General features: G+C 45.9%; 2 protein-coding genes and 1 pseudogene across 6 annotated transcripts in view; 1 reads left to right on the forward strand and 2 right to left on the reverse strand.

Annotated features, from left to right (window-relative positions):
* The window catches only part of STING1 (stimulator of interferon response cGAMP interactor 1), a 157,802-nt gene that overhangs the window by 108,958 nt on the left and 22,264 nt on the right, over positions 1–26,580 (reverse strand). The window lies entirely within an intron of this gene.
* LOC307220038 (small ribosomal subunit protein uS12 pseudogene) lies at positions 6,320–6,817 on the reverse strand (annotated as a pseudogene). The gene has a single exon. The product of its transcript is annotated as a small ribosomal subunit protein uS12 pseudogene (transcript).
* Positions 24,885–26,580, forward strand: part of CXXC5 (CXXC finger protein 5) — a 68,179-nt gene continuing 66,483 nt past the window's right edge. For 3 of the 4 annotated variants that reach the window (XM_079983675.1, XM_079983678.1, XM_079983677.1), the window contains exon 1: positions 24,885–25,618. The gene's annotated coding sequence lies outside the window, so the exon portion shown is untranslated. Of the gene's footprint in view, positions 25,619–26,080; positions 26,105–26,580 lie in introns of those variants that run through there. The other variant, XM_079983676.1, reaches the window with a different exon arrangement.

The raw sequence follows: 26,580 nt of genomic DNA on the forward strand, positions 1-26,580 counted from the left end.
AGAGAGAAGCCGCAGAAGTCAGCGAGGAGTTACCCTGGGGCGGCTCCTCTTCCGGGGGGGGCCACGAGGAGAAAATTGCACACAGCACGCTGCTGCATTAGGCTGGACACTGACAATGTTTTTTATTTCCAATAAAAGGGGTGCAGATTTTGTTAAATGCGAAATAAGTAGTAAATAAAGGCTAGAGCTGACCTGCAGGGGTAAGTGTGCACACCCATCCCACTCTTGCCTCTGAGAAACAAGGGGGGGGGTTACTTCAAAATTCCCCCAAACCTGCTCAGTCAGAGGTGATTGTGGAACAGAGGAAACACTCTGTTCTGTAGCAGAGGAAGCCAGAAAAACCTCTCAATGTTATTTGCATGCTTCCCAGAGTTAGAGGTGGTTTTTGCAGAATGTGAGCGTAGGTGATATTTCTGAAAGTGACCTCTCTTGACAAGATGTTAGATGTCCCTGAACAAATTCATGCCATTGACCATGCGAGAGGGCCTCCTTGCACAAGGCTGTGCAGCCAAGTTCAGTTTGTATGGAGGCCTTGGCAGGGATTGTTTTGAAGGCAGGAGCTACTCCCGTTCGCTGAATGTATGGGAGCTGCCTTCTCTACATGGGTCTTTGTAGGAACAGAAGACGCTGCCATATACTGAGCATCTGCCTCTGTGTTTGCTATGCTGGCTGGCTCCCTCTCTCCAGGGTTTCAGACAGAGGACATTCCCTACCTGGAGTTGCCGAGGAGTAAACCTGGGATCTACCACAGAACTGCGGCCCTTCTGTGGGAACACTATAAAAGGCCATTGTTCCAGCGGCCTACTACTTGACCACAAGATTTTCATGGCATGTCAGGCACACAGAAACAAGTGCAACCTGAATTCCCACAGAATTTATTGGCGTGATTCCAGAGGCAAACTGGTATCTCCCTTTCTCAGAGCTGTGGACTCTGATAAATATATTGGCTATCTATAATTGGTTTGTGTCACACAATGACCTGTTGACTCTGTGCAAAGCATCACCCCAGCCCTCCAGGGGCTACCCTGACTGTAGTATCTCACCTGATCCCTCCCCACAAGGCCAGACAGTTTGCAATCCAATTATGTTAGCTCACTCCCCTTTCAAGCCAGCTGCCCTTTGTCTGAAGAGTGCTCAACTGGCTCTCCTGCTATGTAAAACCACTGTGACCATTTTTGGATGAATGTGTGAAGACACTGTGGGCAGTCAGGGCACGGGCCCATCCTGGCCAGAACCACCTGCAGTCCACCAACTTGCAGCAGCTCTCCAAGGTTATTGGTACATTTTTCAAAGCATAGCACAAGTCAATAGATCACCCTTATTTGAGCAAACTAATGTTTAACATATCAGAAGCCTCACCATCTAATTAGCTGCAGTCTTCTTTGGGTGCAGCTATTTGAAATTGCAACAACATACAGGTGACAATTGAGCTCCAGGCTGAAGGAATTTGTTCCACTTAGGAAGCAGCAGAAAAGATGCTGGCCAGGTTCAAGCCAGAGTTCAAACCCCTTTAAAAACTCTCAGGTAGAGGCCTGCTGCTGAATGTCAGGATAGACAAATATGGGGCTGTGTGGATCAACTGTCTGACTCAGTGCAAAGCAGCTCTCGGTATTCATAGAAACGGATGGCACTGCTGATGGCACATTGCAAGTGAACAGCCAAGTGATCTTCAAACAAAGGCAGCAGGCTTGAAAGGGGAACAGGCTAACCTAATTGGACTGCAAAGTGTCTGGCCTCCTGGGAGGTTCATGTTACACCTCTCTGAGCAAGGAGCTCAACATTTTAGCAGGAAAATAGGGGGGAATCACAGCACAAGCCAAGATGATCCAGTCAAGGTTGCTTTTCATGCTTTTATGGGTTGAGCTGAGAGAGAGCATGATTGTTAGAGCTATAATGGGGATTCCGGTATTATGAGAGGAAAAAGGCAAGAAGACAAATGAGAATACATTTTGGGAGGAGTGTGTGTTGAGTTTTACAGCATTTTCCCTAATTGTTCATGGTATTCATATACTTGGAATAGCCTTTACAAGAACCTTGCATTGGCTCCAAAATCAGAAACAACAAGTAAAACTGATAGTTGGTAAGCCAAAACAAACCTTGGCTTCAGATCCTATGATTTGTTTTAGCAAAACAAACCATGGCCTTCAATTCAGATGCAACACTAAGCCAACATTTGCTGTTTATTGCTAGTGCGGAGCCCGCCCCATAGCAGAAGCAGTCTGAGCATTCATGGTAAACCATTAGCCATGACTTACCATGAAATGGGAATACAGCTACTGAGTTCATGGCTAAACTGAGAACTCCCTGGTTCACAACTCATGCGATTAACTGTGAAGATGTGTGTGGTTTTTTTTACAAGATTTTATTCCAAATTAGAAAATATTTGAAAAACTTGAAAACAAGTCATCTTTATGCTGTGCTATTTTTCAAAGCTGTTAAAATATATAAATGTTTTTGTAACTATGCACCCCTTTCATTATGCCATTAGGACTTGCGCGTCATTGTGTTAACGTATCTATGTGTGTGTTATTTCATATTTTTATGTTGTAAACTGCTCTGTGGTCTTTGGGTGGTATCTAAATTTAATAAATAATAATAAGACATAAATAATCTGCTGGGGGGGGGGTCTCCACTCTGTATCTCAGCAGAAAGCCTGGCTAGGCTGGCTGTGAACCACTTTGAATGCAATGCTTACAGAAAGTGGTAGATAAGGTGACTATGATTACAGGATGAACTCTAGAACCCCTTCCTTTGGAAAGCTCATTTGGCCACATCTCTCTCTCTGCCATCTGCTGTTTGATAAAGACATTTTTATTCTGCCAGGAATCGGATCTCTTGGACTGAAGTGTTTTAATTCACTGACCTATAGCTTTTCAATTGCTTACCAGCTGTATCTGGCTCACTTTCATTGCATTGTTAATTTTTATTAGTTATTTGTAGTTTTTATTTATTTCTTACGTTACTGTCAACCATTTACTAAGCCCTTGGGCCACCCACAAACTTACTTAAACATAGGTAAAGGTAAAGGTACCCCTGCCCGTACGGGCCAGTCTTGACAGACTCTGGGGTTGTGCGCCCATCTCACTTAAGAGGCCAGGGGCCAGCGCTGTCCGGAGACACTTCCGGGTCACGTGGCCAGCGTGACATTGCTGCTCTGGCCAGAGCCAGAGCCGCACACGGAAACGCCGTTTACCTTCCCGCTGGTAAGCGGTCCCTATTTATCTACTTGCACCCGGAGGTGTTTTCGAACTGCTAGGTTGGCAGGCGCTGGGACCGAGCAGCGGGAGCGCACCCCGCCGCAGGGATTCGAACCGCCGACCTTTCGATCGGCAAGCCCTAGGCGCTGAGGCTTTAACCCACAGCGCCACCTGCGTCATACAAATACAATCCAGAAATTAAAAACCATTAAAAATCAACTACACACAGTGCAAATGGGCAGAGGAATTGTTTTGAAATTGTGGTCAGTCAGCTTGAGCATAGTAACTACTGTGGAAGGACAAGATAAGTTTTTCTTAACTAATAAATTTAATGATGAGAGATTGCTGTGTCTTGCCTTGCTATAGGTTCATGTAGCCCAGTGTTCCACCAGTGGCACTGCCTAGTGCCTCTTGAAGCTCATAAGCAGAGCATAAGGTCCCAAGATGGTCATGGTGAGCTGATTCAGAGGTCTGGTTGTAGGGGATGTTTCCTTGACTCCCTTGTCTTGCTCAGATCACTTCCTTTGGAGGTTTAGGTTGATGGTGTTAAGCAGAGATGGCGAACTTGATAGAAGCTAATCAGGGGGGTTTGTGAGAACCCTTTGAGAATATTTTCAGATGGTTGTGGACAAAGTATAATGTGAGGTGTACCCCATCACCCATATGCTTGACCTTTGACCCTTGTGGCTCACAACATCAAGCAGGAGTGATTGACCACCTAGGTCCAGGAGACAGTGAATATATCTACAAGATGAAACAGTTCCTGAAAGGAGGTGGCTGTGGAACTGCTCTGAAAAAGTTCTCTGTGGACCTGCAAACCTGCAACAAGAGTTGGGCAGTCACAAATATTCTTTCTTTGAGAGGTCTCTCAAAGCATTCTGGGGTTAGACTAATCATTCAGTTAAGCCTCGAGTGATTCCAGACTGCAACCTGTCAGTGCTGCTACTGTGAACAACTGTCTTTGCTCTGTGGGCTCTTCAAGCTGAAACCAGGACAGGACAGAAGGTCCTGGAGTGGACAACGCTGACTCCCTGAGTGATGTATCCTCCAAGCTTGAGGGGGTGCTGGTAAAGGCATGAAAACATGGCACAAAACAACCTTTTAAACAGAATAGCTGAACAATTTCAGTCTTTGTGGATCATTCTAAGAAATGCAACTTTAAAAATGGTGCCAGCAGAGCTTGCGTTCCTCGTTCCTTTCTCTCTCCATTCCCCTTTTCCTTGTGTGTCATCTCTTTTGCGTTATAAGCCTGAGAGCCATAGGCACCAACTCTATAGGGCTGGTGTGTCCTCAGCCCCCCACCCCAGTCTGTTGCAATGGGGCTAAACACCCCCAAACCTGAGGAGCCAGGCCTCACAACGCACGTCATGACACATGTGACATCACACACACACACACATGTTGGGTGGAACTTGGCACCTCTGCTGAGAGCAGGGACTTACCTGCTACTGATTTTTGTAAAATGATCTGAGAGTCTTTTCAGCTAAAGAGCAGGATAAAACACTTAAAAAACCTTAAAGTTATTTCAAAATTTATATGAATGAAGTGAGAAAGAAGGGAGAGAAAGTGGAGACTTAGCAGTTTACCAACTCGGTTATAGTATTGTACCAATCAAGATTATAACACTTTCACTACAATTCCATATAGTTAGTGAGACTACGAAAATAGCCATTATGATGAGGCTATCTTTCTTGACTAGGGGTGGGGTGGTGGTGGTCAGCTAATACCAGAAGGTGTTTGCTATAATCAATAAGAGCAATAAAAATAATAAATGAGTCAGCTCTAATGTTTTTAGATGCCCAAAATGCACTTGATCACATAGAATAGAAATTTCTATTTTATACTTGCAATGCTTAATTTTGGAGGTAATTTTTTGAACTCTAAGTGACCAACATTTCATAAACGCACCATTAGACCATTGAGATAAATTGTCAGAAATCTGAACAGATACCTTGCCCCACTAGACAAGCCATTCCTGCTCCTTTCAATTCCTTGTGGCTCCTAATCTCCATATTATAGCACACATCTTAAAAGAATCTCTTAGTTGCTATAAACTAATATAATTAAGAATTTTTTACTCCTGAAAACTATTAGAATGTGCTGTCAATTGAGCTCTTCTCCTGGTTCTACAATTGTATAAATTGGTATCATCTGATTTAAATGATGACCTATTGCCATAGTAATGTTAGCTGGATGGAGTAACCTTGAATAAAAACAAAATAAAAAAATTCCTTCCAGTAGCACCTTAAAGACCAACTAAGTTAGTTCTTGGTATGAGCTTTCGTGTGCATGCACACTTCTTCAGATACCTTGAATAGTTTGTGAGTCCTTCTGTCTCTCTGTTGACCTCTATTCTATTAATTTTTAATAGGGAAATTGACTTAAATATGGTTTTTCAGGGTTTAACAATTATCACACAAAAGGGATATTGTGTGGAAGTAAAAGAAAAGAAAAGAACAACAAAAATATCAAATATTTTCATTATTTCCACCTAAGAGATTTTATTTTTAACATATTTAGGAAACGGGGAACTGATGGCAAGATTTGTCGAGATTTGACCCAACAAAAGTTCCAGCTGTGTCTTTGTACCTTGACCTTAAAAAGCATAACCACAAAGTAATATAGTTAGTACCTTGCCCAATGTAGACAGAACCGAATTCGAAAAATGGTCACAATTAGCACTGGCATTATAACAAAGCAAGAGTTGAGGCACAAAACTCCCTCACAGGGGAGGCATTTTGGAAGAAAAGGTCTGTGTAGTCCAGCCTAGAATCCTATTTTTCACAGGGCCTGCCAGATGCTTCTGTAAGTCCTTCATCAAGAGAAGAAGGCAATAAATTGCCATTGCTTGCTCTCTTTTTTTAATTGTTCAACAAATTTTATATACCATTTGATTTTGGTAAAAGCTCTAAGCAGTTTATAAGAAATAAGAACACTATAAATAAGAAAGAGGTAAAGACAATAAAAAGCATTTAAAGATAATTAAAATTTACAGTAAGAGAAATTAAAACATGTCAACATATACATCTCCTTTTTGTCTCCTAGTGACTGGTATCGGTAATCTGGCATCGTGAGTTATAGCTGCTGGTAGACCATCCCCTATGGATATGTCTAATTCTCTCTTTCTTTTCTTAGAAGAAAACTTTCTTGATCATCTTAATAACAACATAACTTTACGACCAGGGTCTCTCCTTTTTGCCTTTGTACAAGGCTGACAGAGAAACATTTGCTACTTTGACAGCCTTGAAACAAACTCCTGGAATGTCACCAACCTTTCCAATCAAAGCCAGCAACCAGAACTTCATCGTTCTCCTCAATGAAATTCAAACAACCATCAACAGGAACAAATGCTGTTATTTTTTTTGCCATTCTTGGTCAGCTGAACTTGGACATTTTTCCTGATGACAGAATTTGGCTGCTTAGCGTCCATGCCAACTTTTTCCAGGACAATTCATTTAGCATGGGAAGCTCCCCCCAAAAGGTTGACTTTCAAAGCAGTGCCCAGGTGGGACTTCTTGTATTGTTTGTTGTGCCACTTCTGATCACATCGGTGACTGTGCAACTTCCTGGCAGTATGAAGCCCACTACACTTGCCCATTGTGCTGTGCGAGGATCCTGGGGAGGAAATAATGTCTAATCAATCCTCTTCTGATCTACTGATCATTATCTCATCCCGTGGCAGTGAATTCCATACTTAGTTATGCCTTTTTTTGCCTGTACAGAATCTGCTGCCAATCAATGTCAACGGGTGACCCAAGTTCGAGTGGGAAGGGACAAACTCTCTCCACACCAGGAGTTGCCAACCCACTTCTGTCCCACTACCTAATCTTATGTGGGCCATAACACAGTTCCCTCGCTGTGAGAAGTGAAATTACAGGGAACCAGGCAGAGGGCCTTCTTGGCAGTAGAAGGCCCTCCCATCAGATGTTAAGGAGATAAAGAACTACAAAACTTTTAGAAGACATCTGAAGGAGGCCTGTATCGGGAGGTTTTTAATGTTTGATGTTTTATTATGTTTTTATATGTGTTATTAATATTATTATTATGGCGCATTACAATCCCAGTGTCCCCACACTGCAACGACAAGGCAGGAGCCAGAAAATGAATTGGAACTGCCTTCTTTCTTTGCTACAAGTGAAGGTGATATGCAGCCTTCATCTCCTTGAGATTTTTGCAGCTTTTGGCTTTCCACGTGAAATAGATATTTAGTCAGGGAAGCAGTGATGGAGCGTATCTAAATAGTGTCTGAGTCGGGCAAGCAGGGCACAGACGGAGCCTGCTGCGGCACCGGCGCAAGGGCGCACTTGTGCGCCCCAGTCCATGAGAGTGGGCGGCACCATTGCCACCCACTCTCCTCTCTCTGCTGGAGCTGCCGGCCACCTGTGAGGAAGCAGGAGCTTCCTTGCATGCCACAGCCAGGCTTGACCGGGGGGACAGAGAAGCCACGGCTGAGCACACTGCAGCCACTCTCTTTCCTCGGCTCAGGACTGACCTGGTTTGCGTCCCCCAGATTGTGCACCTGGGGCCATGCCCGCCCCCCACTACACCACTGCTAGGCACGCAGGCATGACTGTGTATCTTACAAACATACTTTCTAGTGAATGATGGCGTTCAGAATGTTGACCTTACAACATGTTCTCTCATCCTGTAGAGGCTGCACATGTCACCCTTCCAACATGGATAAAACCTTGTGGCACCGACCTCTCCATTTGACACAGTGCTGATATTGTTGAGGCGTGTGTTTGAGGTTGGGCTTTATAAGTCTTTGTGTTTAAGATGGGTCAGCCTCTGAAAATAGCTCATGCTCAGAGTTACAGCCCCTTTTTACAGTAGGTATATGAGGAGCCTCCATGCGGATCGCGTGCCACTCCCAGTGAAGCCGAGCTCTTTATGAATGGGATCTGACACCTTCTCAAAATCTCTGTTAGGGAATCTTGTCATATTACTGAGCTGTGGTTCAGGAAGGGTCCATAGCTCAGTGGTTCAGTATATGCAGATGATCCAGGGTTCAAACTGGCATTTCCAGTCAGCAGATGGTGTAAAGACCTCAGTGTGAGATCCTGCACAACCACTGCCAGTCTGAGTTGACAGTATGGGACTAGATAGGCAAATAAGCTTGACCCAATATAAGGCAGCTTCTCATGTGCTCTGATCCTGGAATAGGGGACAGGATGGAGAATAACTTGGACCCTGTTCAGTGCTCCTTCTCTGCCTGTTTATAGCCCAGAAAGGCCTTGGGCTCCGTTAATCTCTAGCTCTGTGCACAGATTTTGTTTGTTTGACTTGCATGCCGCCTTTCATCTGAAGATTGCAAGGCAGTTGAGAACATAAAAATACATAATAAAACAAAAACAAAAACAAAAACATTACTATTTATTAATAATAAAGGCCACCAGCCCAGTGCTCTCTAGCTCAGGCAGTCCTTGACAGAGGATAGGATCTCAGCCAAAAGGACATTCAGGCTGATAGATCATGATTAGAAGGGAAAAGCTGACAAGCACCCAAACAAGGAATGGAGCAGATGTCCAGTGTCTGCTTTATGTAATGATTAGGAAAAACTAAGCTAAGCTAAGCTAAGCTGATTGTGTAGTGCCAGGTTTGGTGACTGCTCCCTCTGCAAAGGGATCACCCACAAAAATGAAGGGGGGCTCCACACAGTTATGATGTCATACTTGTGTCATTTTCATTTCCAAAGCAGAGAACCTTCTCCCATCTGAACCAGTGCAAAGCAGGGAAGGGCATGTAGGGAGGCTGAGATCTTCCTGCTCCTGCAGCCCAATCCTAGCTCCTTCACCTTTTCTCCCCTGCTGGAGTTTCAGAGCTTTAACGGAAGAAAACCAGTTGTGGGTGGGGAGTGGGGAGGGCGGACACCCCCCTTCTCCATATGAAATCACCTCTACCAGCCTTCTTTATATTTGCTCAGGGGTGCCCTGTGGTCCAAAAAGCAATCTGATGTCATCACTAATATGATGACATTGGATTTCCACCTACAATATAGATTCAGCATGCCAAGGTGAAAAAAGGTAGCATTGTGCTTCTGGGCTTGCAGTAGAGGGCATTTGCCAATTCCAGCTCTAGTTTATACTTGGGTCATTCTATCCTGATTAGCTCCTCTTCCACTGCCCTCCTCTTCCCCTTCTCTGATTTGTCTTTCTTTCTTTTTAAAATTAGATTGTGAGTGAGCAGAGATGAACTGTCCTTCCTTTTATTTGATGCAAAGTGTTCAGATTTTAGAACTGTTGTAATGATGATGACGACGATAATTTTAAAATGATTCTTGCAATCATTTTTAAAAATTAGATGGATATGAACTCTCCTGGCCAAATATCATTTTCCATTCTGTAAGAAGTACCTAGAACGGCAAGGATTGTCAGGTTCATCACCCCTCATAAAACTGACATGTGTTAACACACATGGGGGAGGCAGCGGGAAGAGATTCTGGAGGCCAAATCTTGGTATCAACCACTTTTTCTGAGCTAAGCTCTTTCTTCCTGAGAAATACCAATGAGATCTCCCTACAGTTTGGTTTTGGAAACCATATATGGTTAAATTATGCCCATGTTACTACTGAACCCTTCTTTGCAGTGATGGAAGAGGTGTTTGGTGGTTTTGCTTAAGTATTTAAGACATTAGTCCTTCGTACTGCCGACTTTGTTTCATTCCTTAGTTTCAAACTTCCCTTCTGAGAAATTGTGGTAACAGAGCAACTCTGGAGATATTTGAAGATCACAAAACTCACTAGAACATTCCAATCCACTTCAGGCTGCAGAAGCAGCATTGACTTAGGTGATGGATTGTCCTCAGATAATGGGGGTGGGGGTGGGCAGACAGTTTTCTGTGCTGGCAAGATTAGATCTATCAGCCATTCCAATAACATTGATCCCCAGCACAGCTGATTCAGCTCCTTGTAATTTGGATGTGTGTGATAGTTACTGTACCAATAGTTACTGTTGGTCTCAACCAACTCAGTGACTCTCAGGTATGTGTTATAGGAAGTTGACTAAGTATGATGGACTCTACATGGAGGACGCTTATACATGGATTCCTGGCCCACAGACAGATCCATTTTTCTACTATTAATTCCTTAAATTAAATGAACATATATATGAAAACCAGTTCCCAGCATTTCATCACACTCTAGTGTCTCATGTTAGCATAACCAAGAGACCAAGACACTCAATCTAGTTGACTGATTTGACTGATGGACTGAATTTACTTATATGCCACCTTTCCACATTGACATTTCTGGTACTGGCCTTGCTGCACTCCAAGGAGCCTGGCTTAAATATATTTCAGAGGATAGGTGACATACAGCTGGCTTCTACACCTCTCCTCCAGAGGAGGCTGACAGCAGCAACAGGCAAACGTTGGAGAGGTCAAGGATAGTAAGCCTCTTCTCCAGCTTCCTGGAAATACCAGCTGCTGCTGCTGCTGCTGCAGGTCCTACTGCTTATTGCTGATGATATGCAGATAAGAAGCAACATTGTTCACAGCTAGTGGGGAATGCTTGGTGCTGCTCGGGAATTTGAAGAAACCCAAGATCATGATGAATATTCTTAATGGCATATTTTAATTTGAATTATAAGATGTAGAAACGTGGCTGTTTAAATAAAATGGGTTGATAGTTCCTTATTTGTGTGTTTTTAATGCTGTGAATTTCATTGGTGCTCTGAAGTAGCCATCTGAATGTTCTTGCGCCATTTCACTGATACCCCTTCTTCTTTCTAAGTTGGTTTCTAAAATAGGCTGAAGGGGGGGGGGGAGCCAGGGGTTGCTTGACGATTTTTGAGGTGGATATAACAAATTGTGATGATAGTGGAAATTGGCAGGAAGCTTGTTTTTCCTCTTCTGACTTCCTCTTTAACCCCTCCTCCTCCCCCAACATTCTCGCTTGAGTTCAATTGACAGAATCAGGCATTCCAAAATCAGTGGAGGTTGTAAGTAGAAAATTGTCTCTGCCAAGCTGACCCTCACCCCTAACAATGCAGTTGTCTGCTTACTGAGCTCTCAGTATGTACCTTTTTTGCAGCTTATCTGGTGTCTAGTATGTCCCTTATTGCCATATTATAGTTTATTATCTATCATCGGGAGTGGGTTAACATGCTCCTCTCAAAATTAATGTTGATGTTTGTGCTCAGTGGTTCAAAGCCACATCTTTGGCAAGCAACCATATAAACAGTAACACACACACACACACACACACACACACACACAGTCGCCTGTCTCTTCTGATGCAGCTATCACAATATGTAATTGTGCCGTGTGAATTCTCTCACTTCAACAGTGGTTTGGAATGTGGGTTGGGAAACTCAGGGGGGAAATTCACATTACATAGTGAATTTGAATAGCTGTTACAAAAAAGCCATGGGTGTACCATTTTCAGAAGGAGCCTTGGTTCATATAGTTCAACCTCCATTCTTCAAATCTGGATTCTTGTCAACATCAGTTTTGTTCTGTTGGTACTTGCTCCAGGATTTGATCACTGCACCTGTCACTTATATTGTGGGTTCCTGATCTGGCAACGGGCAACCCAGGCATATAAATAATAAAAGCATTACTGTTATTATTATTATTACTATCTCAAGTCTTTCCATCTCAGTTTTTGCTATCCAATTGAACATGTGTGAGTATAATTATTTCAAGCTGTCATTCACATTGTCATTGGAATCTTTGGCTTGGTGCTTGGCTGAGTACCTGATTTACACCGTTACCTTCCCAACTACAACTTACATTTGCAATTTGATCCTTCAAAGGCTGCTCATGGCCTTCCAAGTTGTACTCCCATGTTGCACTCTCCATGCAAAATAATTGATGGGTTGCAGGCTCCTTTGATCAGGTGTGGGAAAACCTTGCCAATTCTGTCTTTGACAATGTTGCTTTCTAAAATTAAGCACTTCATTACAAAAAGTACAAGACATATTGGTGTTTTGGTATTTTGGTCATTGGGCATTGAGCTTTTCATTCATGCTGCCATTTGTTTATTTCATTATTCATTAGAATATTTAGGGAATGTTTTAAAATCTTCATAAGCCAATCACTGGTTAACTAGTAACACAATAAGGGACCAATGACCAGTCTGACACTGGTATTGGAGTGAGAGCCAATTTCCCTTATGTTGAGGCAAAGGGGAAAGAGTAACCCTATTATTTACTGTGAGCTTGACATGAAGGTAAACAACTGGGGAGGATGAATAAAGTTCTAGGATCAATCCCACTATCCTAACTCTCTATCTTCTTAGCAGGACCCTGGAGTAAATATAATGTTGAAGAACCTGAGCTTATATCTCAAGGTGAAGTCAGTGAGACAAGAAATTACACAGCATTCCTAGTTCTGACAGGTGTCAGCAGGCTGTGGAGGGGGAATGAGGGGAACCTGGCTGGTCAGGAACTGGCCACTCAGCAGCTATTGCTCAGCATCTCACCTGAGACACAGCCGTCGCCCCTGACTCTTCCCTTTTTGCCCTCAGTAAGTGCAAAGGCCTGTCGTGCTGAGCAGAAAAGAGCAGGAAGGGCCATCAAGCAAATGACCAGCCAACTGCAAGCAATGGAGAGCTAGCCAGATGGGGTGGGAAGGGGGTGGGGACAGACCCAATGGGAGGAGGAGCTCATAACGTAAGAGCGAATGGGAGCAGCCTCAATTATGCTTTATTCCCATTAATATATCAGGGTTCTGGGGTCCTTCTGGATGAAAAGACAACATAAAAGTAAAATAATAATAATTTCCTGCGCAGTCCATGTCGTGCAAAAGGGAGACTGAGCATAGTCGCCTCTCAGGTGTGCATGATTGAGCATTCAGCCCATGGTATCCTCAGCATATAAATATGTTGTAGTCCTGCAAGAAGGATGAATTTATTGGAGCGCCGAGTCACAGCTGTATTCCTCCACCCTCTCAATGATTTACAGGAAAGGAGAGCTGGTTTCAGGGGAAGCTGCTATTTGACCTCTGTGTGTACCCAATCAGTCTAGCCAGAATGCGCTGCAGCAGTTTCTCCCATCTAAGTTGGGGACAGACAGCTGGGGTTAAAAATTAACAACGTCTTATGCACATTTCTTGCAGGATGGAACTATGTTGAAGGATATACATATTTAGTATTTGGACCAGATTCTGATGTGAACTTTGGACCATATGAGAATGTTACTTCAACACCGTGTCCTTAATGTTGCTGGCATTGTTTTAATATATATTAAAAACGGGATGAGTCAGTCCAGATTTATAATCTTTCAGTGCAATTCTTCCCATGTGAAAGAGTATTGGCGCAATTAAGTGAAGCTGGCTTAGTTGGGACCAGCTACCAGGTTGCATTACACTGGAGTAAGTTGAAAACTCATAAAGCTCATTTTTGTTGTTGTTGTTTAGTCGTTTAGTCGTGTCCGACTCTTCGTGACCCCATGGACCAGAGAACGCCAGGCACTCCTGTCCTCCACTGCCCCCCGCAGCTTGGTCAGACTCATGCTGGTAACCTCGAAAACACTATCCAACCATCTCGTCCTCTGTCGCCCCCTTCTCCTTGTGCCCTCCATCTTTCCCAACATCAGGGTCTTCTCCAGGGAGTCTTCTCTTCTCATGAGGTGGCCAAAGTACTGGAGCCTCAGCTTCACAATCTGTCCTTCCAGTGAGCACTCAGGGCTGATTTCCTTCAGAATGGAGAGGTTTGAGCTTACCCATCTTCCTATATACTTTCCTACTTTATACAACTCTAAATATAAAAAAGCAAATGGCTGTAGGAAAGCACCATTTAATCAAAAATGAAAAGGTTGAAGAGATATAACATTATGTAACAACCCCCTAGGACAGATTCAGGTAGGTAGCCATGTTGGTCTGACACAGTAGAAATGTATTAAAAAAATAAAAAAAAATTGTCCAGTAGCACCTTAGAGACAGAGTAAGTTTGTTCTTGGTATTGCAAGTTTCTTTGTGAGGCTGATGGACTTCCATTTCCTGCAGCTCAATGTGGTGGCTTCCATGGTTCTAGATTCAGGTAGCGGTAGGTAGCTGTGTTGGTCTGACGCAGTAGGTGATTGCTTAATCCTTTCCCTCCTTGATGCCTTTCCACACTGAAAGGTAAATGGCCTTTCTCCCCTCCCAAATTCCAAATACATTTGGAGAGGCAAATATGCATTTGGAAGTATTTTGTTGGAGGAACAATGCATTTTCTTAGAGGAACGCTTTTCCCCAGGAGAAACAACTCCTGGTCTTTTGCTAAATGCCAAATACAGCAGTACCTTGGTTTATGAACTTAATCCGTTCTGGAAGTCCGTTCTTAAACCAAAGCGTTCTTAAATCAAGGCGTGCTTTCCCATAGCAGTGAGGGACTCAATTTACAAATGGAACACACTCAATAGGAAGTGGAACATGTTCTGCTTCCAAGGCAAAGTTCACAAATCAAAACACCTACTTCCGGGTTTGCAGCGTTCTCAATCCAAGTTGTTCATAAACTAAGCTGTTCTTAAACCAAGGTGCCACTGTATGGGTAGGTAGGCTTCAAGATTCAGCTTCCACAGGGAGCAATCCTATGCACAAGCTGACATAAAGCAAGTTGGTGTAAATTAAGCTGGTGTAAACTGATTGAACCATGTTCAGCAGCATGGCTGCTGCTGCTCCGTCTAAGCCTGGCAGAGGGAAAACAAGCCTTCAAAATAAGGTCCTATGCTGAGGCGAATGGGTCTAAGTCTCTTGTCTCTGGTCCTGTCACTGGAAGGCCCCTGTCTTGGGATTTACAGAGGCCTTCAGAAGCTACAGCTGAGCTGCGATGAGCATGTTCCACTGGTTTATCTGCCAAGATTTGCAGGATCCTAAACTGCTCATCCAGGAGGATCTTGCCATAGTATGGCCCCACAGCTGGTCTGGACATTACACATAATCTATCTTTGGATCTAAAAGGGACGCAGGTGGCGCTGTGGATCAGCCTAGGACTTGCTGATCAGAAGGTCAGTGGTTTGAATCCCCGCGACGGGGTGAGCTCCCGTTGCCCGGTCCCAGCTCCTGCCAACCTAGCAGTTTGAAAGCACATCAAAGTGCAAGTAGATAAACAGGTACTGCTCCGGCGGGAAGGTAAACGGCGCTTCTGTGCACTGCTCTGGTTCGCCAGAAGCGGCTTAGTCATGCTGGCCACATGACCCGGAAGCTGTACGCCAGCTCCCTCGGCCAATAAAGCGAGATGAGCGCCGCAACCCCAGAGTCGGCTACGACTGGACCTAATGGTCCAGCAGACCCTTTACCTTTACCTTTAGATCTGTTGCTTTTAAACCACTTTCTACCACCATCACCTGAGGATCTATTTCCAGGCAGTAGCCTGTAATACTGGTAGCAATTTTCAGAACTTACCGGTATTTTCAAAAATTGGATTGATTTAAAGCTTGACAATTATTTCATTCATCTAAATCATCCAGAAAAAGCGATTGATGTGATTCACTTATTTAAATCAGCTTTCTCATTTTGAAATCCATGTATTTCCCAAATAACCATGCAACTAACTGGTTGCTGCAACAATTAAAACAGACTGGCTTGCAACTAAATACAGCCTTTAATACAGCCCAGAACCACTGGTCCTGCAGCCCACATGCCTTTTGCACTGCATAATTGTATCTGCTCAGAGACGTGACACAGATTTCTGTTTTGCTTTCTCTCTGCACATACAGTTACTATGCAAGATCACTTTTTTCAAAGCTAAGGCCAATGAGTCCCACTGAAGAAGTGGGGCATACAAATAAATATGCATAATATCAGGCAGTTGCAAGTATCCAGAAGTTCCCAGAAGGAAAACAGTGCAACTCTGTGAGTTAGAACATAAATGCCCATGCTGCTTGATTGTGAAGAGACATACATATTCACAATCCGAGACACGGACACATTGTAGAGGAGGACGAAGGCATAAAAAGTGTGTTTTTAAGACACTATTTTTGTTTTGCTGATATTTCCTTTAGGTTTTTTGTTTGTTTGTTTGTTTGCTTATGTTTTTTGTCTTAACTTCTCAACCTCCAGTTTTTATTAAGTAAGTTCCTTGTGTAAACATGTTGAAATATTTATAAGAAATTAGGTTTCCCTTAACCTAATTTTGTGCCCTTTAACATATTGGTGTGAAAAAACAAAAACTGCCATTAGTTTAAAACATTTTATCAGTCAATCAATCAATCAATCAATCAATGTTTATTATGGCAAACAACCAACATATTTAAACCAGAATTTCTGCATAATTCTCTACATAAACAATAAAACTGATTGATCTGAGGTTTAAAACATTTAAAGCAATTGCCATAATACTGTTATCACATAACAGCACATATATTTTCCAAATAGAAGATTCATTCTTTTTAAAATACTTTTGAAATTTTACAAACATTTTTGTGGGCAAAGAGACAGATCTGTTATCTCACATTGGATTAATCTCTAAATTCCAGTCGCCATCACTTACTATTTTTTCCTGTAAAAAAAAGTCAAATGTTTTAATTATTTAATTTTATAATGGAGCGATTAATATTTGGTGCATAAATATGCACTCCTTACTGATTAAACAAAAAGTAACTCCCAAAAACAAAACCTTTACTGAAAATATACCACCAATAGTAAATCAAATTTTCTTTTATATTAACTCTAAGGTGATGAAGATAGCTTTATCTTTAGTTTTCATTGGGGCCAACTCCTAGGGGCTGTGGGGGCTTCAGCCCCCACAACAAAATATTTGAAGGGCCCCCACAAAGTTGATGGGCATTCCCATTCAAATAGTGTGTGTGTGCACTGCATCATGTGATCGATGATGTGTGCTTACCTGGGCCCCCACAATATTTTATTCAAGTTGGCACCCTGGTTTCATTAATGCACATACAGAACACGTTTCTGTACGGTGCACAGTTGTTAACGTGTTTGCCTCACATATGACTCCAAACCACCAACTCTTGCTTGCCTCTAATGGTCCCCATCCTGAACTGATTTTGCAAACATGTTCTAGCCATGTTCCAGTGTGAGCTCCGAGCAGGGCATAGTTCAAAAGCTGGGAAGTGAAGAACATACATTTGATTCATTTCAGTAGTGATACCTCTGCTTGCCCATTATAATTTGTATAAGGAAACTCACTTGCTGGTTATTCCATGCACTTTAGCATTTGTACTGCACAGCACTATGTAAAACAGCTCAAAGACCAAGTGGTGTGGAAAGGAATGAGAAGTGAAGCATGCCCTGGCTCATCGTCTTCCCAAGCACCTGAGGCCTGCTTCACACACAATGCTTTTTCAGTGTCAAAACTGTGTGTTGATCCAGCACGGTGGTCACTCGCATATTTGTTTCATTGCAGATACATGTACGTGATGGGAAGATGTCCACAAATATGAGGATGACTGTTTTAAAGACCAAAGGAAGCAATTGCCTCCATAGCATCACCACCACACCCAGGGCCAGCCCAATACATTTTGGCACCTGAGGCGAACCACCAAATGGCTCTCCCATCCCCACCAGGAAAGAAGGGGTGAGTGAAAATCCACTATCAAGAACAAAGCAGGGAATAAAGATTTACATGGGGATCTGCCGCCCCTGTGGATCTGCCGCCTGAGGCAGTTGTCTCACTTTACCTCACCACACCAGCACAAAATAACATTTCAAAATGAAAGTGTTTAAAATACTCCGAAACATCAGAGCCTAAGGGTTTCTTAAAGAGGTGCTTAAGACAATCACATGGCTACGTTACACACAACCACTAAATAGCAATGGTGGGCCTAATGGTGGAGAGAATAGATTTTATCAGCAGTCTCCAAATACAGGGTGTTTGTGTGTTGAGTTCTCTGCAATGGTATCAACAATACTAGCACTAAAAGGTGTCAACAATACTAGCACTACTCACTATGGCTAAAGTGCACCAAGAATGCCATCTTCTCTCAAAGAATGAAATGGCAGTATAACACTTAATTCTGAACCTTTACTTAGCAGCACATGTCAAGTGCAAGCATTTCATATCTATCCATCACAGAGTGTGCTGTTTTAATCACTCCTGAGGTTAAGGACATTTGAAAGTTTGCACAAGGTCACCTTAAACATTATAGGAGTGCAGCAACTGATTTGAATCTGAAAACTTAATTGTGTGTTGCTGATTTGCCATTTGTAAGGCCTTTTTTATCTGAAGATCTAGTAAAGTGGTGAAGATGTAGCAGGATGACTCCACTAGCACTGTGAATTGGCAGATACTCAACCAAAGTGAACAGCTATACCAACTAAATACTAGGGTTGGAGACTAGTTAATTGGCCACTCAAAGAATGCCAGTTGCCTGCTGATTATTTGACCAGAGTTAGATATTGTCAAATAGTCAGGGGAGCCAGGAATATCCTTATGCAGGTAGTGGCTCTGTGCCAAAGTTTTAACTGTCGTTTTCGTGAAGGTTTTCAGAACAAAACCAAATAGTTACCCTCATCTTCATATAGTCATAGAGTTGGTGATGCAAAGTTGAGGCCTGGAAAATTAAGGTGAGAAGAATATTGATGGAGTATAATTGCGGAGACCTTTTAAGTGGCCAAGCATCACACAGAAAAGGCAGACATACTTCTAGATGCACGGACTCCTTCCTTTTTAAAAGTTGCAAGGATCCTCAACTGTAACTGCTTCTTGGGGAGCATGAATCCTGCCAAATTTCAGGTGGATAACTGCAGGAAGCTCCCACAAGTGTAGCTGATACAGTGGGCACTTTAAAAAAAGGAAACAATCACTTCATTTTCTCTTTGGAGGGGCAATTGGTCTGTAAAATGCAGTACGTGAGAGATACCCTTGGGTAAGAAACCTGCCAAATAGCAGACAAGAGTGCCCAGGAGCTTTTGTACTATGTATCTTTAAAGCTCTTTCATTACTCTTAAATTCATCATATTGGTAAATGGTCACAAGGTCTAGATATTTCTGTTTTTCAAATGGAACTAGGCAAGGCTATCCCCACAAGCTGGAAACGTTTAATTAACTTTTAATGATGTAAGGGGTCACTGCTGAATGAGACTTGCTTCTGGAGGAAACAGTAGAGAAGAATCTTGGTCGCAGGGAAGGGCATCACTGAATAGGATACCTGAAGGAGCATCTCCACCCCCATCGTTCAGCCTGGACACTGAGGTCCAGCTCAGAGGGCCTTCTGGCAGTTCCCTCACTGTGAGAAGCCAAGTTACAGAGAACCAGGCAGAGGGCCTTCTCGGTAGTGGCACCTGCCCTGTTAAACGCCCTCCTACCAGATGTCAAAGAAAAACAACTATCTGATGTTTAGAAGACATCTGAAGACAGCCCTGTTTAGGGAAGTTTTTAATGACTGTTTTAAGTATTTTTAATCTTTTGTTGGAAGCCGCCAGAGTGGCTGGGGAAACCAGATGGGTGGGGTATAAATAATAAATTGTTGTTGTTGTTGTTGTTGTATGGTGTTCTATCAAGTGTTGCGCGGAATCTCCTTTTTAATACCACTTCTAGCTAATAAAGAAAACCCAAATCCCAGCAGTGCTAAAGCCTGCTCTGGTGTAGAAGGTGAAGGCGATGAGCTAATGGGCAACGAGAATGCCTTGGGTCCAGGGGCAGCACATCCTGTTTGGCTACTTGAGGCAAAACAAGAAGCGCTCCCCTGCCCTGACCCCTCACCAGCGCCACCAGACCTGTCGTCTGCACCACTCGCCCTGCCACATCCACTGCTGGAAGAGAAGCAGCTCCAGCATCAAAACTGGTGAGATCTTGCCCAGAACTGGTGGCGATGCCAGCCCCGCTTCTCGGCCACTGGTGGAGAAGCAAACAGGGTGCCTGCGGGGGCACCGCTATGGGGGGCTTCCACTCTCTGGTGGCTGGGTTGGGCTGGCCCTGTTTTGCTCTGAGAAAGTATTGAGGCACCTGAAAAAGATGTATGTGAATTAAACGAATCATATTGAAATGGCACAGGGCACAGGGCACAGGGCCGAATACTATACAAACATATAATATAAATTGCCACATAAATTACAGCAACAAGGATATTCAAAATATTAAATATTTTATATTTTATCCTTTGGGGCAGTAGAATGTAAATTAACAAATGAATAAGTGAATAAATAAATAAATAAAATCTCTGCAGTTCTCAGTAATGTTAGATATCTGAATTGAAAACCAACAGCTTCACATTGAAGTTCTTCACTTTGTTTTGTCAGTTACTTCTGAAATGACTTCCATTGCCAGCTTTTACTGACACAGGACTTTAGGTTTATTCCAGAAAACAAAACCTAGAACCTAGTTCAGGCATGGGTATCGACCCAGCATGTTCACCAGCAATTTCCATCTTTTCCTTCAACATTTTCTTCTTCTTTACACGCGTCATCTATTGGGCTGTACCTGCCTTCCAGCTTTTCATGCACATTCTGTGTTAGATTTTATCAGTGCTTTTTTCTAGGGGGACGCAGGGGTATGCGTACACCTAAACATTTTGTGAATCTTTGTACTTTTGTCCATTTGCTGTATTTAGTTTTCCCGATTTGAACTATAAAATGGTGAATTTCTTGAGTCAAAATGAGAGTACCCCTAAACGTTTTGTTTTAGAAAAAAAGCACTGGATTTTATATCTTTTTAGCTTGTAAAATTCATTCCATACTTATTTATGATTGGCTTGCTAGAATTTATGCTTCTCATTTGGATAAGACTTTTTGCCATGGGAAACACAAAGGTGTGCATTTTCAAATGCATTGTGTATACACACACACACACACACACACAACTATCTATCATCTATCTATATCTATATCTATATCTATATCTATCTATCTATCTATCTATCTATCTATCTATCTATCTACTCTATCTATCTATCTATCTATCTATCTATCTATCTATCTATCTATCTATCTATCTATATCTATCATCTATTTCTCCCCTACATGGACTCATGAATGAGCTCCTCTCATTGTCTACTAAAGAAGACATTCTGTTGCTCCCATAAGAGACAACTATGAGAGGGAGCGGCTCATATGTCCTGAAAAGAATTTCACCCAGTTGTTTTTTTTACCCAAGTCAATAACTTCTGGCACCAGCAATTATCGACTGGCCTCACGTTTGCTTGGAGGAGGTCACATGACCTTTTGACCCTAAAACTAGAGGACGGAGACTAAAATGCAAACAGCACCAAAGGATCGTGAGACTGAGTGAAACAGCCAAAACGCTAGAACTCAGGATCACCCAATGAATTTAGCTGATGGAGGGGTCAGAGCAGACAAGAGAAAGGGCTTTGCACAACATTAGCTTATGCAAGCCCTTGCCATAAATTTAGGTTGCTTTTTAAAGGACTTTTAGAGACTTTTGAAATATTAAGGACTTTGTAGATGCTTTTAAATAAATAATAGATAAATTAATTAATGAAGGATAGGCCTGTCAATAGCTGTTGGGGACTCCTCGGGATAGCTCAATGAAGCCTCCATGTTCAGAAGAAGTGCACTTTGAAATACTGGAAATGGGAAGGTGGACAAAACCCCCCTCGGTTTGATCCAGCAGGGTTGTTCTCCCATTATTACGTTAAATGATGCCATGCCGAGCTTTTCATTCTTTTCTGGGGCTTAGCTTCCATGCCATAGTTTCAAATATCGTTGGGTTCGGAGGAGAGGACAGGTTCAGTTGGTATGCCAGCTGCTGCACTCCTTCGCAGACAAGGCAGACTAGGCCATTGTGACACATCGAGATGAAACTACTGCAATATGCTTGGTGTGCAGCGACAGTTGGGAGTTCATCCAAGAGCACATTTACACTAATTTTATGCCATCTTCGTTGGCTCTCTGTTTTGTTTCCAAGCCTAATTCAAAGTGCTGTTTTTGTTTTGTTTTTAACCTTTAAAGCCCTAGTTGCTTTGGGACCAAGGAAACAGAGGGACCACAAATGCACCTGCAGGTTGAAATCCTTGGGGGAGGCCTTTCTTTAAGGCCTGCCACTATTTGAAGTATGCTAGATGGGTACAAGTGAGAGAGCCTTTTCAGTGGTGGCTCCCAGGATTTGGAACTAGTTGCCCTTCAATTGTTTGCTCTTAGATTGTCTTCCAGTCAGTTTTCACTCAGGTAATGGTTGACTGCTCATCCTTCTGTTGCCAATGTGTTTGCTCTTATTGCCTCTCCTGCTATATGTTGTTTTTATTGACTTTTCCTCGATTATTGTTTTATATGCTATTGTGAGGTGAGGGTGGGTGTTTTCAGGCAGTTGCCTGAAGGATTCATCAACAAAGCCACCCATCATACAGCCTGATATGCCCACCCAATAACCACCATCGTTCTACTAAACTAGATTATACATCATTAAATTAAATCTACTTGCTGGCAGATCTTGTCTTTTTAAATGTTTTGTACAGCACCTAGATTCAAAAATCAGTATTTACCTATTTATACATACATAAAGAATCATAGAATCATAGAGTTGGAAGAGACCACAAGGGCCATCGAGTCCAACCCCTGCCAAGCAGGAAACACCATCAGAGCACTCCTGACATATGGTTGTCAAGCCTCTGCTTAAAGGTAAAGGTAAAGGTACCCCTGCCCGTACGGGCCAGTCTTGACAGACTCTGGGGTTGTGCGCCCATCTCACTTAAGAGGCCAGGGGCCAGCGCTGTCCGGAGACACTTCCGGGTCACGTGGCCAGCGTGACATCGCTGCTCTGGCAAGCCAGAGCCGCACACGGAAACGCTGTTTACCTTCCCGCTGGTAAGCGGTCCCTATTTATCTACTTGCACCCGGAGGTGCTTTTGAACTGCTAGGTTGGCAGGCGCTGGGACCGAGCAGCGGGAGCGCACCCCGCCGCAGGGATTCAAACCGCCGACCTTTCGATCGGCAAGTCCTAGGCGCTGAGGCTTTAACCCACAGCGCCACCTGCGTCCCTTAAGCCTCTGCTTAAAGACCTCCAAAGAAGGAGACTCCACCACACTCCGTGGCAGCAAATTCCACTGTCAAACAGCTCTTACTGTCAGGAAGTTCTTCCTAATGTTTAGGTGGAATCCTCTTTCTTGTAGTTTGGAACCATTGCTCTGTGTCCGCTTCTCTGGAGCAGCAGAAAACAACCTTTCTCCCTCCTCTATGTGACATCCTTTTATATATTTGAACATGGATATCATATCACCCCTTAACCTCCTCTTCTCCAGGCTAAGAAGAGGAGTTTGGATTTGATAACCCGCTTTATCACTACCCGAAGGAGTCTCAAAGCGGCTAACATTCTCCTTTCCCTTCCTCCCCCACAACAAACACTCTGTGAAGTGAGTGAGGCTGAGAGACTTCAGAGAAGTGCGACTGGCCCAAGGTCACCCAGCAGCTGCATGTGGAGGAGCGGGGAAGCGAACCCGGTTCACCAGATTACGAGTCCACCGCTCTTAACCATACACCACACTGGCTCTCATTGCTTTTTTTCTAGAAAACTAGGTGCTGTTTCTAGAAAACTCACCATGAAGTTGTTACAGTAAGTTCCACACTTTTTAACAACAAAAAAGAGGTTGTTAAACCTGCATACCATTGAGTACCCCTGAAAAATAATAGCACTGCATACATATATCGTACCAGATATTGAGACCCTTAAAATGGCCATAACACTTAAGACTTAATAGCTGGTACTATTTTGCTGAGCGAGATCCAGTCAAAAGCAAGCACATGCTTCAGTTTCTCGACCTGCAAGCAATGCCTAACTTGGGCTTTTGCGTGCCTGTCCCTCGGTGCCTCAGCCAGGCATGTGTCGCCCACTTATGCACAAGGCTCAGACTGGATCCTGCCGCTGCCCGCTCTCCTCCCCGCACAAACCACCCCTGGCCAGGCCCTCGGGCGAGACCGGAAGGATTCCGCGCTCCGCTTTGAGTCCCTCTCGGGTGGGCGAGGGATCTGGTTCCCGAGGGAGGAGCTGCGCTTTGGGCGCAGCAGGAAGGACGCGGCGCAAAGAGAAAATGGAGGCCCCTCTCCACTCGCTCGACGCCTCGCTTTCCTCTTGGGTCTTGGAATCGAGAAAGATCAGGGTGGATTCAGGGATCTGACCATGCCGATCTCAGGGGAAGATGGCAGCTGAGGGGAGACTGTCCCAGGAATAAATAGCTGGCCCTCTGTCTTCGCCTGGTGCGCCCCCGGTGGCTTTCATCTCTGGATTTTTGTGCGTGTTTTTTTTTTTAAACGAGCTAAACCTGTGCTAGTGTGTGTAATAAATATAGTATTAAAGATCGCCCTGCAGTTATCCAAAGCTACTTTCCCCACAGCATGCAGAGTCAGCGGCTCCGGCGCGCTCTTGCGCTGCCTTTTGGGCGGGGGTTGTTGACACCCCGAGCTTCCCCCGCGGCGCCCCGTCCTGCTCGGAGCCCAAGTCGAGTTTTCCCGCAAGCAGCTGGACGCCCCCCGCAGGCTGCGTTTGCACGATTATCGAAGTATCAAGAAACGGGTCCATTTGGAGGCGCGGCGCAGGCTCAGCTCGCTCCGGCAACTAGCAGCGCTTCAAAGTTTTGCATCCTACTTTGGCTTGTTTGTGTGTGCGTGCGCGCGCGTATTTGTGTGTGTGTGTGTGTATCTGTGTGCGCGTGTGCTTAAAGGGGAAGCCCCTGCACTAGGCAACATGCTGGCTGGCCTGCCCTCCGAGCGCGGGAGGGGGGCGAGAGGAGCCACCAAGGGGGCGGGCGAGGAGCGCGGGCGCGCGCGCGGCCAAAAGGCGAACCGGTGAGCAGCTGGCAGGATCGGGCTGGCCCTGGCGGCGCGGCGGCTACTGCGACTGGTCCGCGCCGAGCAGAGACGGGGCGGGGGGAGACCCAGGGGCCGAGGCGAGCGACTGCTGCGGAGTTAACCCGGGTTTGGGGCTTGGGGGAAGCCCGCCATGGAAGCCCCCGAGAGCAGGCCGGCAAGAGCGCGACCTGGAGGAAAAGCGGAGGACGGCGGCGAGAAGCAGCAGAAGGGCCAGCTGCCAGGGCGGCGCTGCGCCTGAAGTCCGGTCCGGGTTTTGCCTCCAGCCCCGGAAAGCGGCGAGAGCGGCGGCGGCAGCAGCAGCAGCAGCAGCAGCAGCAAGAGCAAGCGGCCGCCCTTTGCAATGTGGTCGCCCGCCCGCGCCGGTGCTCGCCGAGCGAGGCTGTAGAGGAGGCTTGGCCGAGAAGCGGCTCCGAGCGAGCCAGCGAGCGAGCGAGGGCTGCCTCCGCCCGCGGCCGCCCGCCTTGCGCAACTTGCCCGCCCGCCCCCCCCCCGACCTTCTCTGCCTTGCATGCCGGCCGCCCTCTGCGTCGGGCTGGGCAGCCCCCCCGGCTGAGGCGCCAGGCGGACGCGGCTGGGCCACCTCGGGGCAGGTGCCGAGAAGACCGGCCACCTCACCGGGCGGCGCGCGCTCCGGATCGGGACCTGTAATCCGGAGGGCGGACGGCAGCGCGCGCGCAACGCGCACACCCGGACTGCCCGGAGCGGCGGCGGCGGCTCCTCCGCGTCCTCCTCTTTCCTGGCTCCCGCTGCTCCTGTTTCGGCTCCGGCTCGCTCGGCTTCGGGTAGGTGCAAGAGTCCAGGGCCCCCCCCCTCCTCCTCCTCTGTTTGGCTGCGTCCGCGAATGCGGGGCGGGGGCAGGAAAGTACCGCGGAAAAGTTTGCGGCGGGGAAAGGCTGGCCCTTCCCGGCGGGGGCTGCTGGCGGAGCGGCGCAGGTCCTCTGGCCCCCGGCCCCCTTCGCCGTCGCCTCCCTCCCTCTCTCCCTGCCTGCCTGCCTGCCTGCCTTCCGGGGAGGTGTTGCCGCCGCCGCCGCCGCCGCCGCCGCCGCGGCTCCTGCAGCAGCCGCCACGCCGGTCTCAGCTCAGTGGCTCCAGACAAAAAGCGAGCGGGGATTTCGGGTGGGGGCCGCGCGCGGGTCTCAGCAGCGCCGGCGGCACAGGAGGTGTGTGTCCCCCCCTTGCGCCGTCGAAGCGGGCGGGCCAAGCCGGGGCAGAGACCTGAGCGCCTTCTTTCCGGACGAGGCCGCCGGCTGCGGGCTCTTTCGTGTCTCGTAAGTGGCGCCCCCTCGGCCGCCCTGCGGGGTCCCGGGTGCTGTTCCGGGGGGCGCGGGGAGGGAGCGCGCGCTGCGGAGCAAAGTTTTGTTGGCGAGCTTCAATCTCCCCCCCCCCCCGCCCGTCTCTCCGCATCCTTATCTGGAGGTGGACAGATGCCAGGTTCTGGGGCGCAGGATTTATTGCGCGCCCGCCTCTCCGGTCCCTGCGCCCCCCCCCCGCCCCCCGGGCCGCCTAATCGGTGCTTCGTTTCCCAGGTTACAGCCGCGGTGTCTGCAGCCAGCCAGGCGTTGGAGGCGGCGGCTGGGTCTGGCTGACCCTCCACGTCGCGCCGGCTCTCGCTCGGCGGATTAGCGCGGCGCCCGGCCCGCCCGGAGCGCCACTGCGGGGCTGTCAGCCGCCTCGACGCCGGGGCGAGCCCGGGGGCGCTTCCTCGCCTGCTGGCCGGCGGGACGGGGGGGCGGGGGCGGGAGAG

Source organism: Podarcis cretensis (assembly GCF_951804945.1).
Source record: "Podarcis cretensis genome assembly, chromosome: 7".
NCBI classification, from domain to species: domain Eukaryota; kingdom Metazoa; phylum Chordata; class Lepidosauria; order Squamata; family Lacertidae; genus Podarcis; species Podarcis cretensis.